Below are 16172 nucleotides of genomic sequence, written 5' to 3'. Positions count from 1 at the left end.
CCTTGACTTACACAAAACTGTTTTTGGTAGTTGGATTTCATTCTCTTAGTGACTCTAGTCATTTTGCAATACACTTGTATTTGGCCATTTACTGTAATCACATTTTTATATCTGTACAATGACACTTTTTGCAGTTGTGGGGTAGTGTGTTACACTGTCCATCTTGCATCATTGAACCTACTACAGCGATACTATCATTTAACAATATTAAGATTACTTGAAATAGAGTAAGATAAAGAAAAAGGGTCTATATGATGTGCAGTTTTGTGCCTTTATGTATTTGCCTTGTTCTGTGTTGAATGTGTGAAATTCTGTACTGTGGTTTTCCCTGTAATAGAGCGTTAGAGGTGTGTAGTAAATTAGACAGAGCCCCCCCCCATACCCTTACATTACTGAGAATAGCGTGGTTTTGGCCATGAACGCCAATTTTCAAAATTCTAATGACATGCCGTGTGTTTTTGGTTTTCAGCATTTCACTTGAACATTTTAACCTCACCATACATTAATTGATTAATGCTCCTGTAATAGATAAGCAGTCATTAAATAATTCTGAAAGAAAGGGCCGTTGCTTGCGTTACTTTGAATTTAATGTTGCGCTTGTGCACTGTATAAATATTGTTTGTGATGGATTGGACCTTGTGACTTTTGCCTTTTCAGAAGAAAAATAAAAGATAGGACAAAGTATTTGAAACTCTTAAAGTGTACATATTTTGGTTCTTCAATCTCAAATTATTTAAAATGCGTAATTCACATTTTTGTAATAATTCTATGCAATTTTGTGGCATGATGTTTCTTCCACTTGTAATTTTATGTGCTTTCATCACGAATCCAAAGGAAACAATAAAAATTTCTTAACTCAACCCAGTGTGTCATTTCTTGGTGTCAGAGCCAACCTTTCTTTTTTGACAGACCAGATGGTCCGAGTGGTGGGAGTACACTTTGTACCAGTCATTAGGGACAGAAGGCCCACCCTGATACAGCCCACCTGTGCCTGTACAGGGAATGGGATGTGCTGCAATGCATGTGCCAGAGGACACAGCTCTCATTACTCTATCACTCCACTATCCTGTGCAGGAATGATGGTACACCTGCCCATTACTTCCGTTTTAGAAACCCTCCCTCCCTTCCTTCACCAAAGCTAAGGAAAGCAAAACAGTCAAAGTTTGCTAACAAATAGTGGAGATGAACTGACAGAGTACTTGATGTAACTTTTTCTTATGAAACATAAAAAGAGTTTGCAATATTCTTTCTTTCTTTCTTTCTTTCTTTCTTTCTTTCTTTCTTTCTTTCTTTCTTTCTTTCTTTCTTTCTTTCTTTCCTTTCTTTCTTTTTAGGGGGGAGGGGCAGGAGGAAAGAGAGAATCTTAAGCAGGTTACTTGCCCAGCCCAGGGCTTGATCTCACGACACTGAGATCATGACCTGAGCTGAAATGAAGGGTCGGATGCTTGACTCACAGAGCCTCGCAGGCCCCCTGCAACATTGTTTTTTTTTAAAAAAAGGAATATATGGCCCCGCATCCCCGCAGCAGGCTCCCTGCTCAGCGGGAAGCCTGCTTCTCCCTCCCTCCCTCCCTCACCCCCTCCCCCGGTTTGTGTTCCCTCTCTCGCTATATCTCTCTCTGTCAAATGAATAAAATCTTTAAAAAAAAAGGAATATACCTGTGAGTTATGAGAATGTCCCGTAGGCACTCTGTATATCCGTTACCTGCTGCTATATTACACATTAGTCCAAAACCCAGTGGCTTAAAACAATAAGAATTATCTCTTATCTCTCATAGTTTTGTAGCTCAAGAATTCAGAGAGGGCAAAGCAGAGATGATACGTCTCTACTCCGCAGTGTCCAGGACCTCGACTGGAAGATTAAAAGGCTGGGGGCTGGAATCCTCTGAAGACTAATTTATTCACATATCTGGTCAATGATGACATGTCAGCTGAGAGACCAGCTGGGCAGCTGGGCTGGACACCCACTTATGTCCTCCTCACATGGACTGGGCTTTCCCACAACATGGTGGCTGGATTCCAAAGGTGACCCAGGTAGGGGCTGTCTCCAAATTTTTATGACCAAGCCTCAAAGTTACATACTATCACTTATGCAGGACCCCCATTCATTGGTGCTTTCACAAGCCCCTTCCCAGAGGCAAGAGGAAGGAACAAACATGAGCCCCATCTCACTGTGGCGGTGGATCACACCCAAGAGCATGAGGAGCGAAACAAACATACAGGTGTGGCCTTCTTTGGAAAATACAATCTGCCTGATACAGTATGCCCCAACTGAATGTGTAGTTACACCCAAACCCACTCCACCTCCTTTGTGTTCTACATCAGTGAACAAAATCAGTATCAATTCAGTCACCCAAACCAAAACGTTGGCATCATCTTTGACAGCTCTTTCATCCCCCTTCCAGTGAATTGTGGGTTGGGTCAATTCTGACCCTGTGACAGCCCTCAGATTCATTCACTTTCTGTCCTTTCTGCTAGTCCCTAAATTCAGGCTACCACCTCCTCCCACCTGCCAAGGTTTTCCTAAATAGTCTCCATGCCGCTAGTCCCAAATTGTGCAGCTATACTATACTATACTAGACTGTACCATACTACTATACCATACTCTAGCTAGACTGATCATACAAAAGCAAAAATGGGATTAAAAGTCTTTATTGACCCCAACTGTCCTCAGGCTAAGGTCTAAACTCCTTAATAAATGTTTGCGATCTTACATGATTTGGTTCCTACTTGACTCTCTAACTTCATCTCTCTCGTTTTTTTTAAAGAGAGAAACACAAGTGAGGGAAGGGCCAGAGGGAGATGGAAAAAGAATCTTAAGCAGGCTCCTCACCCAGTGCAGAGCCCGACTCGGGGCTCAGTTTCACAAACCTGAGATCATGACCTGAGCTGAAACCAAGAGTTGGACACTTAACTGACCTAGCCACCCAGGCACCCCTCTAAATCTGTCTCTTAATACTCCTCTCCCACACCACGTTCCAGCCTTCTGGGCCATCTTGCTTCCTTGACTTTTTGAATATTATTCCTTCAACTACTTAGACCCTTTCTTTCTGTTTCTCTTTCCCTTGAACCCCTCTTCAAAACACACACACACCCTCAGATTCTCTCTTTTCCCTGGCTAACTCCTATTCATCTTTAGATTTATAGCATAAGTTTTACTTCCTCTAAAAAGCCTTCTTTCATTCACCCAGGTTTTTGCCAGGCTTCATCATCTGTGCTCTCATAGCATCCTATATCAGTTATCTATCACTGCATAACAAATACCACCAAAACTTCGTGTCTTAAACAATCATTTTCATGAGAGACTATGGACTCCGAGAAACAAACTAAGGGTTTTAGCGGGGAGGGGGGTGGGGGGATGGGTGAGCCCGGTGATGGGTATTAAGGAGGGCATGCACTGCATGGTGCACTGGGCGTTATACACAAACAATGAATCATGGAACAGTACATCAAAAACTAATGATGTACTACTGTATGGTGGCTAACATAACATAATAAAATTAAATTAAATTTAAAAAAACAGTCATTTTCTATTCTTTGTGAGTCTAGGGGAAGGTGGATGTTTCTGCAGATCTGGGCTGGGTTGACATGATCTGAGCTGGGCTCATGTGTACATCTGCATTCAGCCATGACTTGGCTAGTGGCTGATCTGACCTGGGCTCTTTCACATGTCTGGGACTGTGGCTCGAATGACTGGGCTGACGTGGCTCTGTCCTATATGATTTCTTACCCCCCAGCAGGCTAGCAATGGCTTTTTCACACGTCAGAGGCAGGATCTGGAGAATGAGTGTTCAGGCCTCATGCAGTCTAAACTCAGAACTGGCACACCATTACTTCTAGCACATTCTGTTGGTGAAAGTAAGTCATAAGACCAGTCCTGATAAAGAGTAGAAAGACATTGCAACATTATAGGGAAAAGGATATGGACACAGGGTGCTCTGTATGGTGCCCACTAATGCAATCAATCCACCAAACACCTTGTACTTTCTTCTACATGCTGACTCTAATGTAATGGCCCTTTTACTTAGATCCTTCACTACATTTATGGTACCAGGTGTCATGTCTCATTCACCAATGAATCCCTCATCAACCATGATGCAATCATTCAATAAGTATTGCATTTATGTTGAATAAATTGGTTTGCTCATCTACCTATTAATGCTCTTACTTGCTCATCTAGGTATTAGTTCTAAGGTAGAGAAAAATAAACAATTGATATAAACATAATAAGTGTCATTAACTCAAAACCACAGTCTTGTTTAAGGACCTCATGGGTCTGCAACTCTGTAACAGTAAGTGAGACCACACAGGATCGACACTCTTGACCTTTGACTTATGGCACCGACCCCAAAACATAAAACAGCGAGTGAGTGATTAAAGTAGGTCAATCACCAGATATTGGGTCCTGGGACACAGGTAGAGAAGACGAGGCTCACCGTGCATTCCATGGGTAACAACAGTCTATTTTGCCCACAAGAGAGAACTCAGGAGCCATTCTTTCTCCCTGGAATCCACACACAGTCCAGCTGTTACTTTGAACATTCTGCATATATATTTTTAATAACACTTTTATTGAGCTATAATTCACCTACCACAAAGTTCATCCTCTTAAAGTACACATTTCAGTGATTTTTAATATAGTCAAAAGTTGTTCATCAATCACTACTCTCTAATTCCAGAACATTTTCGTCTTCCCAAAAAGAAACCCCATATTCATTAGCAGTCCTTCCCCATTCCCTCCCCAGTGCCCCACCTCCTCTCTCTTGCCCCTGGAAATCATTAATCTATTTTCTGTCTCTATAGATCTGTCTATTCTGAACATTTTATATGATTAGCCTTATACAATGTGTGGCCTTATGGGTCCGGCTTCTTTCACTTCACGTAAAATTTTCAAGGTCCATCCATGTTGTAGCATATATCAGTACTTCACTCCTTTTAATGGTTGAATAATACGTCATTGTGTACACGTTTTATTTATTCATTCATCACTTTATGAACATTTGGGTTGTTTCCACTTTTTGATGATTGTGAATAATACTGCTATAAATACTCATGCACAAGTTTTTGCTTGGATGTATATTTTCAATTCTCTTGGGTAAACACTAGGGACAGAATTGCTGGTTCACGTGGAATCTTCCCATTTAACTTTTTGAAGAACTACCAAATGGTTTTCTAATGTGACTGCACCATTTTACATTCCCAGCAACGTCTGAGCATTCCCATTTCTCCAAATTCTTGCCAACACTTGTTTTTTGTTTTTCTGTGAGTAGGAAATAGTATGTCACTGTGGTCCTGATTTGCATTTCCCTAATGAATGATGTTGTGTATCTTGACCACATGTATATCTTCTCTGGAGAAATGTCTATTTTGATCCTTTGCACATTTTTTTAATTGGGTAAATATTTATTTTAAAATCTGGGCCCCCTTTCTTGCTTTTTGTCCTCCAGTCCCCTTTGTGCCTCCCTACCCCAAATCTCTGTCTTCGCAATTATCATTCTCCCCTGGGCCACTGAATATTTGGAGATTGTTTAGAAAGTGGTACTGGTTATTTTCTACGTGAATCCAAAAAGTCATTTGTTATTTTCTTTCTTTTTTTCTTTTTTTTTTTTTACTAAATGTCAAACATTTGTTTATTTTCCCAGATTTCTCTTTTCCTCCTAAAAACGGTGCAAAATAAGTCTCATAATGTAGGTTGAATTCACTGGAATCCAGTGTATTTTCTATGGAAGGAAACTTATTAAAGACAGTGAAATTTTGAATATTGCCATGGAAAATATTCATCACATAGCCTTTAAAAGTTGAAGTGAATTTCAGAACATGTTATTGAACCTAGGCTGTCAAAAAGTTTAACGTGCAAAAAAAGGAATGTATCAGTAAGAAAGGAAAAAGTTCTTGCCAAGTAAACGATGACTCCTCATCAAACATAAAGGTGCATCCTGATTTCAGACAGACTAAATGTAAATCTTACAGTCAATGAAATATCATAATTTCCCTTTTTTAATTTCAAAGATATATCTCTTTCATGAGATCTAAAGTTATAGTTTCATTTATTTAAAACCAATAGAAAGCCCAATCTCCAGGAAGCATTGACACCAGTTCAAGACCAAAAAAGTAGTTGAAAATGAGAGATAAATTTGTACAGAAATCTCTATAAAATGTACCAAAATAGGATTTGATTCATAACATATTACAAAGTCTGTTAAAACTGCTTTTTCCCTCTCTTTCTCTCTCTGTATGTGATTGTCACAGATAAGGGCACCTCCCTCCCAATATCCCTCAAATCCCAATCCGTACAGACTCTTGCCTTCTCTTCCCCTCATCTTCACTTCTGGATGTATTCTATTTTCTTTAAATTCTTTAACTTTTCCAAAGTAAAACATTCTATCCTTACTGAATGCTCTAGTATTGCCCAACTCACCCCCCAAATGGCTCACAAGCTAAGTAGGCAAAACAGAATTATTCTTTTACTGGTAGAGGCTATAAATATTCCCTTGTGAACATCATTCCAGTAATACATTCAGTCAACACATGTTTAATAAATACTTACTCTGTTCCAAGCACTGGTTCTAGCACAGGCTCAATCAGTTTAGAAGCCCAGGTTTCTTGGTCATAACCACACCCAGATGGAATATGTCTTTCAGGCTACTCCCACAAAATGATTCATATTACATGTCTCTCCCCCAACACAGTTAAGAGGAAAGGTCTATTTCCCTTTTATCGCGACAACGCTAGCATGATACATGTGCACGCATGCGCACACACACGTAGCCCAGACGGGGTCTTCAGCATCAAAAGGCACACAACGCCTTTGTATCCTCTAAGAGTAGTCTCCCTAAGTGATTCTCCCCTTATCTGCAGCAAGGAGCAACCCCAACTTGTTGAACCTAATACACGGTCCATATGCCACTGAGAGAAAATCTGTAAGTCCAAGTAGTTTATTTGGGAGACAAACTTTGCTGAAATCTCTATTAAAAATGGCAAAGTGGTTTTTGATTCACAGTATAGTACAAAGTGTCTTAAAAATACTTTTCCCATTTTTTTTATCTCCCTGTATATGATTGTCACAGATAAAATATCTGCCTCCAAAACATCTCTCAATTCCCACTTGATTTATTCTATTTTCTTTCTTTCTTTATTCTATTTTTTTAAAGTGAGACAAGGATATGAGGAAAGCCAATGAGTTATTTTTGATAAGCAGGTAATCACTGTGAGCAACTGGGATCACTCCCCATCAGCATTGCTCAGAATTGACCCATTAAGCATGAACAATCTGAGATATTTACCCACAAATGCCCATCTCTTATTGGTTGAGGGTCTTTTGTGGGGCATTGGCTGTCTAGTACTTCCAGCTGTCTCATCTGTTGACCAAACATGCTCCTGTGGCCAGAAAGCATCTTCAGGGAGAGAGACAATTTCTTAGGTGGATAGAGAATGATCTCAGGTGATCTGGGGCAAGCTAACCACTACATCCTAACACCCAACACATCAAGACAGGCCCCATTCTATCTGTAAGTAACATACACAGAAGAGAAGGTAAACTGATTCCTATAAAGCTACCTACGAAGTCAGAATTATAACAGTTTTTAAATGGTAACTTTGAACTGCCCCCCCTCCATGTCTCAGACCTATAAGTGAACATAATATCAACTTGGTCCACTCAGGGGGATGGACCCAGGAAAGAGGCCTGTGCTGGCCCGACAATTGTGCTTGAGGGTATTTGGGTCAGGAATTCTGAAATGCCAAGCTTGGCCAAAAAGGGGCTGTGGCCTCCAGTTTGGCAGGTGCCCTAGGCTCACCAAATGCCTTCTATGGTGGTGGGGGTGGGGGTGGGCAGGGCACAAACAGAAAAAGGCCACAGTGAAGCCCTCTAAATCATAGAGCACATAGCAGGGACTCTTTTTGGCAGGATCTAGGGCAGTACTGCTTTCAAACATAAGCAACTGGATAATTTTTTAAATATAAAATAATGTAGTCTTTCCCCCAATACTTTCCCCAACTGCTGTTCCATTTATTTAAAAGTCTAAGCCTTTCTGTGTTCTATAAATCAAGGAAGGCGGGTAGCAAAATGGAAAGCTAGAAGTCTGTCATTCTGTTCTCCTAGGCTTTGTCATTCAAAAACCTGTACCCTCAGCAGAATGGAAACGATTTCAGTTATGGACAAACTTTTGGGAGAAATCATGAGACAAAGTAACTTTTCCTTGAGCTGGGAGAAATAAAGAGATATAGGAGATAATATATATTAAGAGTATAGATGTCAGAGGAATACTAAGGGAGGAATTTTGCCTCCTATGCAAAATACCAAAGAAATAACAAGACCCTGGAGGGAGCACAGTCAACCTTATCAAACTGCACTTTGAAAGCTTCAGGAAATTCCTATATCCTAGAGAAGCATAAAAACAACAAAAGAATTCCAGGACTCCCAAGGATGGAACAGATGAAGCAGAACCATTGGATATAAAAGGAGCATAAGAACAAAGCAAGACAACAGATGATTCAGAGGATGCCTGCATAGAAAGATGAACTGAAGATCAGGTGGGTCCTCCTTCTGGCATATCTTGGCACTATACAAGCTTTCTGGAACATAGCTGCAACTGAAAACAATTAACTGAGATTTTTTAGCAGATGGGTGCTCAAAAAAATGAACTAAGTTGAGTTATATAAAAATAATGCACACCCTACCAAAGGCTTCTGAAATAATGAAGATAATTCTTTATTTCCCAAAGGTCTAAGTTCATCTAAAATGTCCTTTAAGACCAGAGGACTACGCTAACTTTATGATATGCAAGGTAAATGTTGTTCAACTGGCCAACCATGGTGAAGAAAGTGTTCGCTTAGAGATTCCTGTGTTCACCATCCATTCTGATCTCATTGCTTGAAACTTTGGTGATAATGTCTCCTTTAATCTCCAAATTTGCTCTTCTCTGCTTCTAAGACCAGCCATACCTGAATTTTCATTTGAATATGTTTGATGTCACACTCTGCCTCTTTTATTCCAATGGTTCATGGGGGTCTGTGGTTCAATATATTGGATTATTCTATCTTACCATGTATGGGGATTCTAATTCTGGGGATATAAAGCTGTCCTCTCTGCTGTTTATCTTACTTACTACTTGCCTAAGCCCCATATAACTCAAAGGGAGTTTGAAAGGCCACATGGCTAAAATCAGCTGTTTCAGCTGTCTATGTCCTCCCAAATCCCCTCTTTCTGAGATCCTTCATGTCCCATTAGGCACATTGGTCTTATTATAATGGCCTCTGAGAAAACTATCATTTTCAACTAACTTTATAATTTACAGTTTTTCTGGCCTATCTTCCAGTTCATTGATTCTCTCATCAGTTGGGTCTAATCTGCTGATAAATCTGTCTGTTGAGTTGTTTGTTTGTTATTCCAGCTATTTCATTTTTTATATCTAGATGTTTTATTTGGTACTCTTGTAAAACTGTTAAGGGCATTTTTTACAGTGTTTCTTCTCTGAAGATCATTTCTATTTGTCTTTTTTTCCCATACGTATAGTAAATGCTTTATATCTGTCACTTTCGGTTTTGTTTCTGCTGGTTCTTCTGTTGGTACTTCATTTTCTTGTGTACTTAATTAATTTTTACTTTATAATGCTTATTTTCCTTGAGAAAATTATTTATAGGAATTCTCAGAAACCTAGGAATGAGACACTTTCTGACAGAAAGAATTGGTGTTTGTTTCTGCATGGTACCTGGGAGAGTATCCAACTCAGACACGTTTAGTATTCTTTTTAATGTTTTGAACCACTAATGTATGTGATAGTCCACTTAAAGATGTAAATTCTTGTTAGGCTTATTTGAAGATATAACCTCTTTGGTATTTTATCTTCTAACCGAGATTCAAAGAAACTTTTCTTTGAGAATTTATAATAAATACAATATTAGCATTAGCTCTGGTTTTCCTTTATTCTAACATCAAACACACTGGGGCACCAGCCTGATGGGTGAAGGGTTTCCTGTCAGATTCTCTAATGAATAAATTCTTAGATTTTCATTTTTATCTGTCTCAATCTGTAAGGCCATCAGAATTGAAGTTCAAATTTGCCCAAATAGGTAAATATTCTCGGAATAAAATTGGCTTGAGTATTGTGCTTACTTCACTGGATTCCAGCTTTCCCTCAGATTTTGGCCCATTAATTACTTGTTATCTTGTCATCTCTTCATTACCTTTGAGAAAATATTTAGGTTTCTATTTCATCTACCATTTTAGTTGTTTTCTGCAGGACACTTACTCAATTTCTATTGGGTGGATTTTGAAATTTTTAAACTATTTTCCCAAAGAACACCTTTGATGCTTCCTAGACCAGGTCCTTCATCTAGATAGCATGAATATGTTACTGTCAATAACCTGTGAAAGTAGACAACCAAAGTCTAAAAATGAAGCAGTTCATTTGTTATTGGGGACATTGTACAGCCTCAATCATATATTTCAGTTGAAATAGCAACTAAATAGGAAAATGTCCGATAGAGACGTCAAGAACTCTCCCTATAATCTAAAGACCTTCAAGTTGTCAAATATATGTATGATATCCTTGTAAGCTAAATTTAACATTTAGAGCTCCAATTTCTCTCTGAGATATGTAAAAACTCATCTAGCCTGACAGTTCCCTATTGGCTGCACCTCTGAGAAGTCAATTATTCTCACCAAAGCCAATTTTAATTTATGCACACCAAATTACTTCTGAATTTCTTATGTGATTTTTTAACAGAACGTGTAATATCAAATTTAAGGACTAATGGCTTTCAGAACAATGATGTAAAACCTGATCCTAGAGTCACCAAATTGCCTGAGGAAACAGATGTTTTGGCTACATGATATTTTTCAAGAAATTTCAAGATAGTTCAAGAAATAAGTACAAGATTGATTCTTATTCCTTCATCCCCCAGAGCTTAGTGTAGTACTGAGCCAGGTACAATGGGTGACAATCAACAGAGGTTGAATGAATTAACCCTTGGTTGATTGAAAAAATGGCACTAATTCTTCACAGCCTCTTTATATTTTTGTAATGTGACTTTGTAGATTCTTCCATCGAGAGGTCATGTCTCCTCCCCACCTTAAATCTGGACTGCTCTTATGATGGGTTTTGACCAAGAGAGTGAGATGACTCCATTATTCCAGTTCCCAGACCAAACTTCTATCTTTTGGAACCCTGACACCACCATAAAAACAGTTCTGTGCTAGCCTGCTGAAGGATGAGAAACCTCATGAAGCAAAGCAGACCTCATTTCCCCAACTGAAAACCAAATGTAAGATAGACCCCAATCAAGTTTAGCTAAGCCACCCAGCCAACCCGCAGCTGACCAGAGAGCATGAATGAGCCCAGGTGAGGTAGCAGGTTGTCCCAAAATCAACCTCCAAACTTGTAAGCATTGATGGATTGTTTTTGGTTTCAGCTACTCAATTTTCAGGTGGTTTATTACACAGCAGTAACTAACTTGTACAAAGTCTTTTTGCAAGTGTTTCCTGGCAGTGTTATAGAGGAGAGGATGCCAAGTTGGAAATATGTCCTCAGTCCCACTTAAGTCTCTGCTATGAGCTTGCTAGTCTTGCACAAAACACTTCACACTTTCTGCATCAGATTTGAGATTCCTTTAATTTCTAATCCTACAGGTTATGTGGAATCCCCCAAAATGATTTACTCTACATTTCTGACAAAAGTTTGTTCTTTTAAATAGTTGAGAATTTATCAAGTCTCCAGGGAACTTTCTTGTACATCAAGTATTAGAAATTATAGAAATTTAAGCTGAATGTGTCCTTAGTCTAAGCTATCCCTCAGAGTATATTTTTTTTTCCAGGAGCTTACTTTCTTTTTTTTCATTTTTAATTTTTGATTTTTTTAAATTTTATTTTATTTTATTATGTTATGTTAGTCACCATACAATACACCATTAGTTTTTGATGTAGTGATCCATGATTCATTGTCTTCGTATAACACCCATTGTTCCATGCAGTACATGCCCTCCTTAATACCCATCACTGGGCTAGCCCATCCCCCCACCCTTCTCCCCTCTAAAACCCTCAGTTTGTTTCTCAGAGTCCATAGTCTCTCACGGTTCATCTCTCCCTCCGATTTCCCCCCTTCATTTTCCCTTCCTTCTCCTAATGTCCTCCCTGCTATTCCTTATGTTCCACAAATAAGTGAAACCATATGATAATTGACTTTCTCTGCTTGACTTATTTCACTTAGCGTAATCTCCTCCAGTCCCATCCACGTTGGTGCGAAAGTTGGGTATTCATCCTTTCTGATGGCTGAGTAATATTCCATTGTATATATGGACCACGTCTTCTTTATCGATTCATCTGTTGAAGGGCATCTGGGCTCTTTCCACAGTTTGGCTATTGCGGACTTTGCTGCTATGAACGTTGGGGTGCATATGGCCCTTCTTTTCATTACATCTGTGTCTTTGGGGTAAATACCCAGTAGTGCAATTGCTGGGTCATAGGGTAGCTCTATTTTTAATTTTTTGAGGCACCTCTACACTGTTTTCCAAAGTGGCTGTACCAACTTCCATTCCCACCAACAGTGTAAGAGGGTTCCCCTTTCTCCACAACCTCTCCAACATTTGTTGTTTCTTGCCTTGTCAATTTTTGCCATTCTAACTGGTGTAAGGTGGTATATCAATGTGGTTTTGATTTGAATTTCCTTGATGGCTAATGATGATGAACATTTTTTCATGTGTCTGTTAGCCATTTGTATGTCTTCTTTGGAGAAGTGTCTGTTCATGTCTTCTGCCCATTTTTTTACTTGATTATTTTTGGGGGGGGCTGTTGCATTTGAGAAGTTCTTTATAGATCTTGCAAATCAGCACTTTGTCTGTAGTGTCATTTGCAAATATCTTCTCCCATTCTGTGGGTTGCCTCTTTGTTTTGTTGACTGTTTCCCTTGCTGTGCAGAAGCTTTTTATCTTGATGAAGTCCCAAAAGTTCATTTTTTCTTTTGCTTCACTAGCCTTTGGAGATGTATCTTGAAAGAAGTTGCTGTGGCCGATGTCGAAGAGGTTACTGCCTATATTCCCCTCTAGAATTTTGATGGATTCCTGTCTCACATTGAGGTATTTCATCCACTTTGAGTTTATCTTTGTGTATTGTGTTAGAGAATGGTTGAGTTTCATTCTTCTGTATATAGCTGTCCGATTTTCCCAGCACCATTTATTGAAGAGACTGTCTTTTTTTCCACTGAATATTTTTTCCTGCTTTGTCGAAGATTATTTGACCATAGAGTTGAGGGTCCATATCTGGGCTCTCTATCCTGTTCCATTGGTCTATATGTCTGTTTCTGTGCCAGTACCAGGCCGTCTTGGTGATCACTGCTTTGTAATATAGCTTGAAATCAGGCAACATGATGCCCCCAGCCTTGTTTTTCTTTTTCAACATTTCCTTGGCAATTTGGGGTCTTTTCTGATTCCATACAAGTTTTAGGATTGTTTTTTCCAACACTTTGAAAAATGTCATTGGAATTTTGATTGGGATGGCAATGAAGGTATGGATGCTCTGGGTAGCAGAGACATTTTAACAATGTTTATTCTTCTGATCCATGAGCATGGAATGTTTTTCCATCTTTTTGTGTCTTCTTCAATTTCTTTCACGAGTGTTCTGGTAGCTCCTAGAGTATAGATCCTTTACCTCTTTGGTTAGGTTTATTCCGAAGTATCTTATGGCTTTTGGTGTGCTATTGTAAATGGAATCATTTCTCTAATTTCTCTTTCTACAGTTGCATTGTTAGTGTATAAGAAAGCAACTGATTTCTGTGCATTGATTTTGTATCCTGCCACATTACTGAATTGCTGTATGAGTTCTAGTAATTTGGGGGTGGAGTCTTTTGAATTTTCCACATAAAGTATCATGTCATCTGTAAAGAGAGAGAGTTTGACTTCTTCTTTGCCAATTTGAATACATTTTATTTCTTTTTGTTGTCTGATTGCTGTGGCTAGGACTTCTAGTACTGTGTTGAACAATAGTGGCGAGAGTGGGCATTCTTGACGTGTCCCTGATCTTAAGGGAAAGGCTCTCATCTTTTCCCCACTGAAGATGATATTCTCTGTGGGTTTTTCATAGATGGATTTTATGAACTTGAGGAATGTTCCCTCTATCCCTATATTCTGAAGAGGTTTAATCAGGAAAGGATGCTGTATTTTGTCAAATGCTTTTTCTGCATCAATTGAGAGGACCATATGGTTCTTCTCTCTCCTCTTATTAATGTGTTTTATCACATTGATTGATTTGCGAATGTTGAACCACCCTTGCATCCCAGGGATAAATCCCACTTCGTCGTGGTGGTTGATCCTTTTAATGTATTGTTGGACCCTTTAAAACAATTTTTTATTGGAAACTTTCAATGATTTTCGTTTTCTTTTGTTTTTGCCATTCTATTCTCGAAGTAGAAGTCAAACAAACAAAATCTATTAAAATAAGTGTCCTTGTGGGCGCCTGGGTGGCTCAGTTGGTTAAGCGACTGCCTTCGGCTCAGGTCATGATCCTGGAGTCCCGGGATCGAGTCCACATCGGGCTCCCTGCTCAGTAAGGGAGCCTGCTTCTCCCTCTGACCCTCCCCCCCCTCATGTACTCTCTCTCTCTCCAATAAATAAATAAATCTTTAAAAAAAATATAAGGGTCCTTGTTAATCAGTGCTTTAGTGAAATTTGTACTTTTCCATCATCCCAAAAGAGGGACACAAAACAGATTTAACAAAAACAAAATAACATTTCAATATCCATCTAGCTTCTATTAACTGATTGATTTACTGGAGTAGAAAGATATACACCACTGGACCTCACAGTCCTCAATTCTGAAAAGTATATCAGACTTATATATACACAAATGGACTCAAACACACAGATTTGTGTTAATATAAGAAGTGGTGTGTCAGTCATTCTTGATATGTGGGAATTAGGAACCTCTTTGAAAATCTGATGAAAACTAGGAACCCATGGTGCAGAAAAGCACACATATGTGCCACATTCACATAGTAGACTTTCTCATGCTTTTTGCCTTCTTAGCTCCTTATAAATGTTGTCCTTATGCTTGAGAATTTTTCCACTTTATTAATCTGCTTATCCCCAGAGTAGACACTAGAAATCACTTCCTATAATTGTAACTCTGACACAGACATGGCTTAGGACTGACCATTCAGGTACAAATGCACAAGACATTTGGGAGCAGGCACTGCACAGATCCCTTCTGGCTAGGTCAGAGGTGAAGACACCGGGATTTCAGAAGCTGGAGTGGTTGGATGAGTTGACACACTATGCCCTATTGCAACTGGGTGAGGTGCAGAGGCAGCAGTTCTTACCGGGAACTGTCCACAGTCTAACTTTGGAGTTGTGCCAAACCTGATTTCCAGACCCTTTCAGGGATGCTGTGAACTATCTAATGCCTTTAAATAAATTATTTAACCATATTTTCAACAGAAAATTCTGATTGATGCCTGCATAAAAAACCAATTTTACGTGCAATTTCTAGATTTTGTAAGACCATCTGAAGACCATTCATAGTTTAGCTCTCTTAGAATACATAGGCACTTACACATTAATAATATAATACATATAATGATATAATACAGGTGGAGAGGTTAAGAATGGGATGGAGCATGTAGACAGGGCTTCTTGGAACAGAAGAATAAATATTGGGTAAAGTAAGTAGACTTGGCTCTAGTTTTTGCTTTGCCACTACTTAGTCATTCAGTCCTGGGTGGTATCTGTGTCCCCTGCCCTTAATTTGGGCAGCATTGTGGCCAATAGAATGAGATGGTTGTAATGTTATGGGACTTCAAAGGTCAAGTCACTCAAGTAATATAGCTTCTGCCTTGTAACCTGGGATACCCTGAGCCACAACATAAGATGTCTAACTACCAGAGGCCACCATGTTGTGAGCAAACCCAGACCATATGGTGAGGCCATGTGAGGTGCTCCTGGGGTACTGAAAGCCAGTATCAACTTCCATAAAGGGCCCTGTCATTTTTTTTCATGCAAATTGATAAATCTGCCCAGGACAAGCATCAAACCAGGACTGTCCTGGGCAAAAGTGATGTATGATCACCCTATTGAGCATCTACTCTGGGCACCTGGTCCTTTCTTTACCTCTGTGGATTTCTTTAAAATAGGAAGAGAGTTGTTGACCTTGTAGATGTCACAAACCCCAGTGCTTAAGGATTAGGC

This window comes from Eumetopias jubatus, unplaced genomic scaffold (assembly GCF_037043125.1).
Source record: "Eumetopias jubatus isolate StellerSeaLion01/CBP00866 unplaced genomic scaffold, mEumJub1_p1.0 scaffold_9, whole genome shotgun sequence".
Classification (NCBI taxonomy): domain Eukaryota; kingdom Metazoa; phylum Chordata; class Mammalia; order Carnivora; family Otariidae; genus Eumetopias; species Eumetopias jubatus.
The sequence above is the reverse complement of the archived record's forward strand: the minus strand, read 5'-3'. Positions refer to the sequence as shown.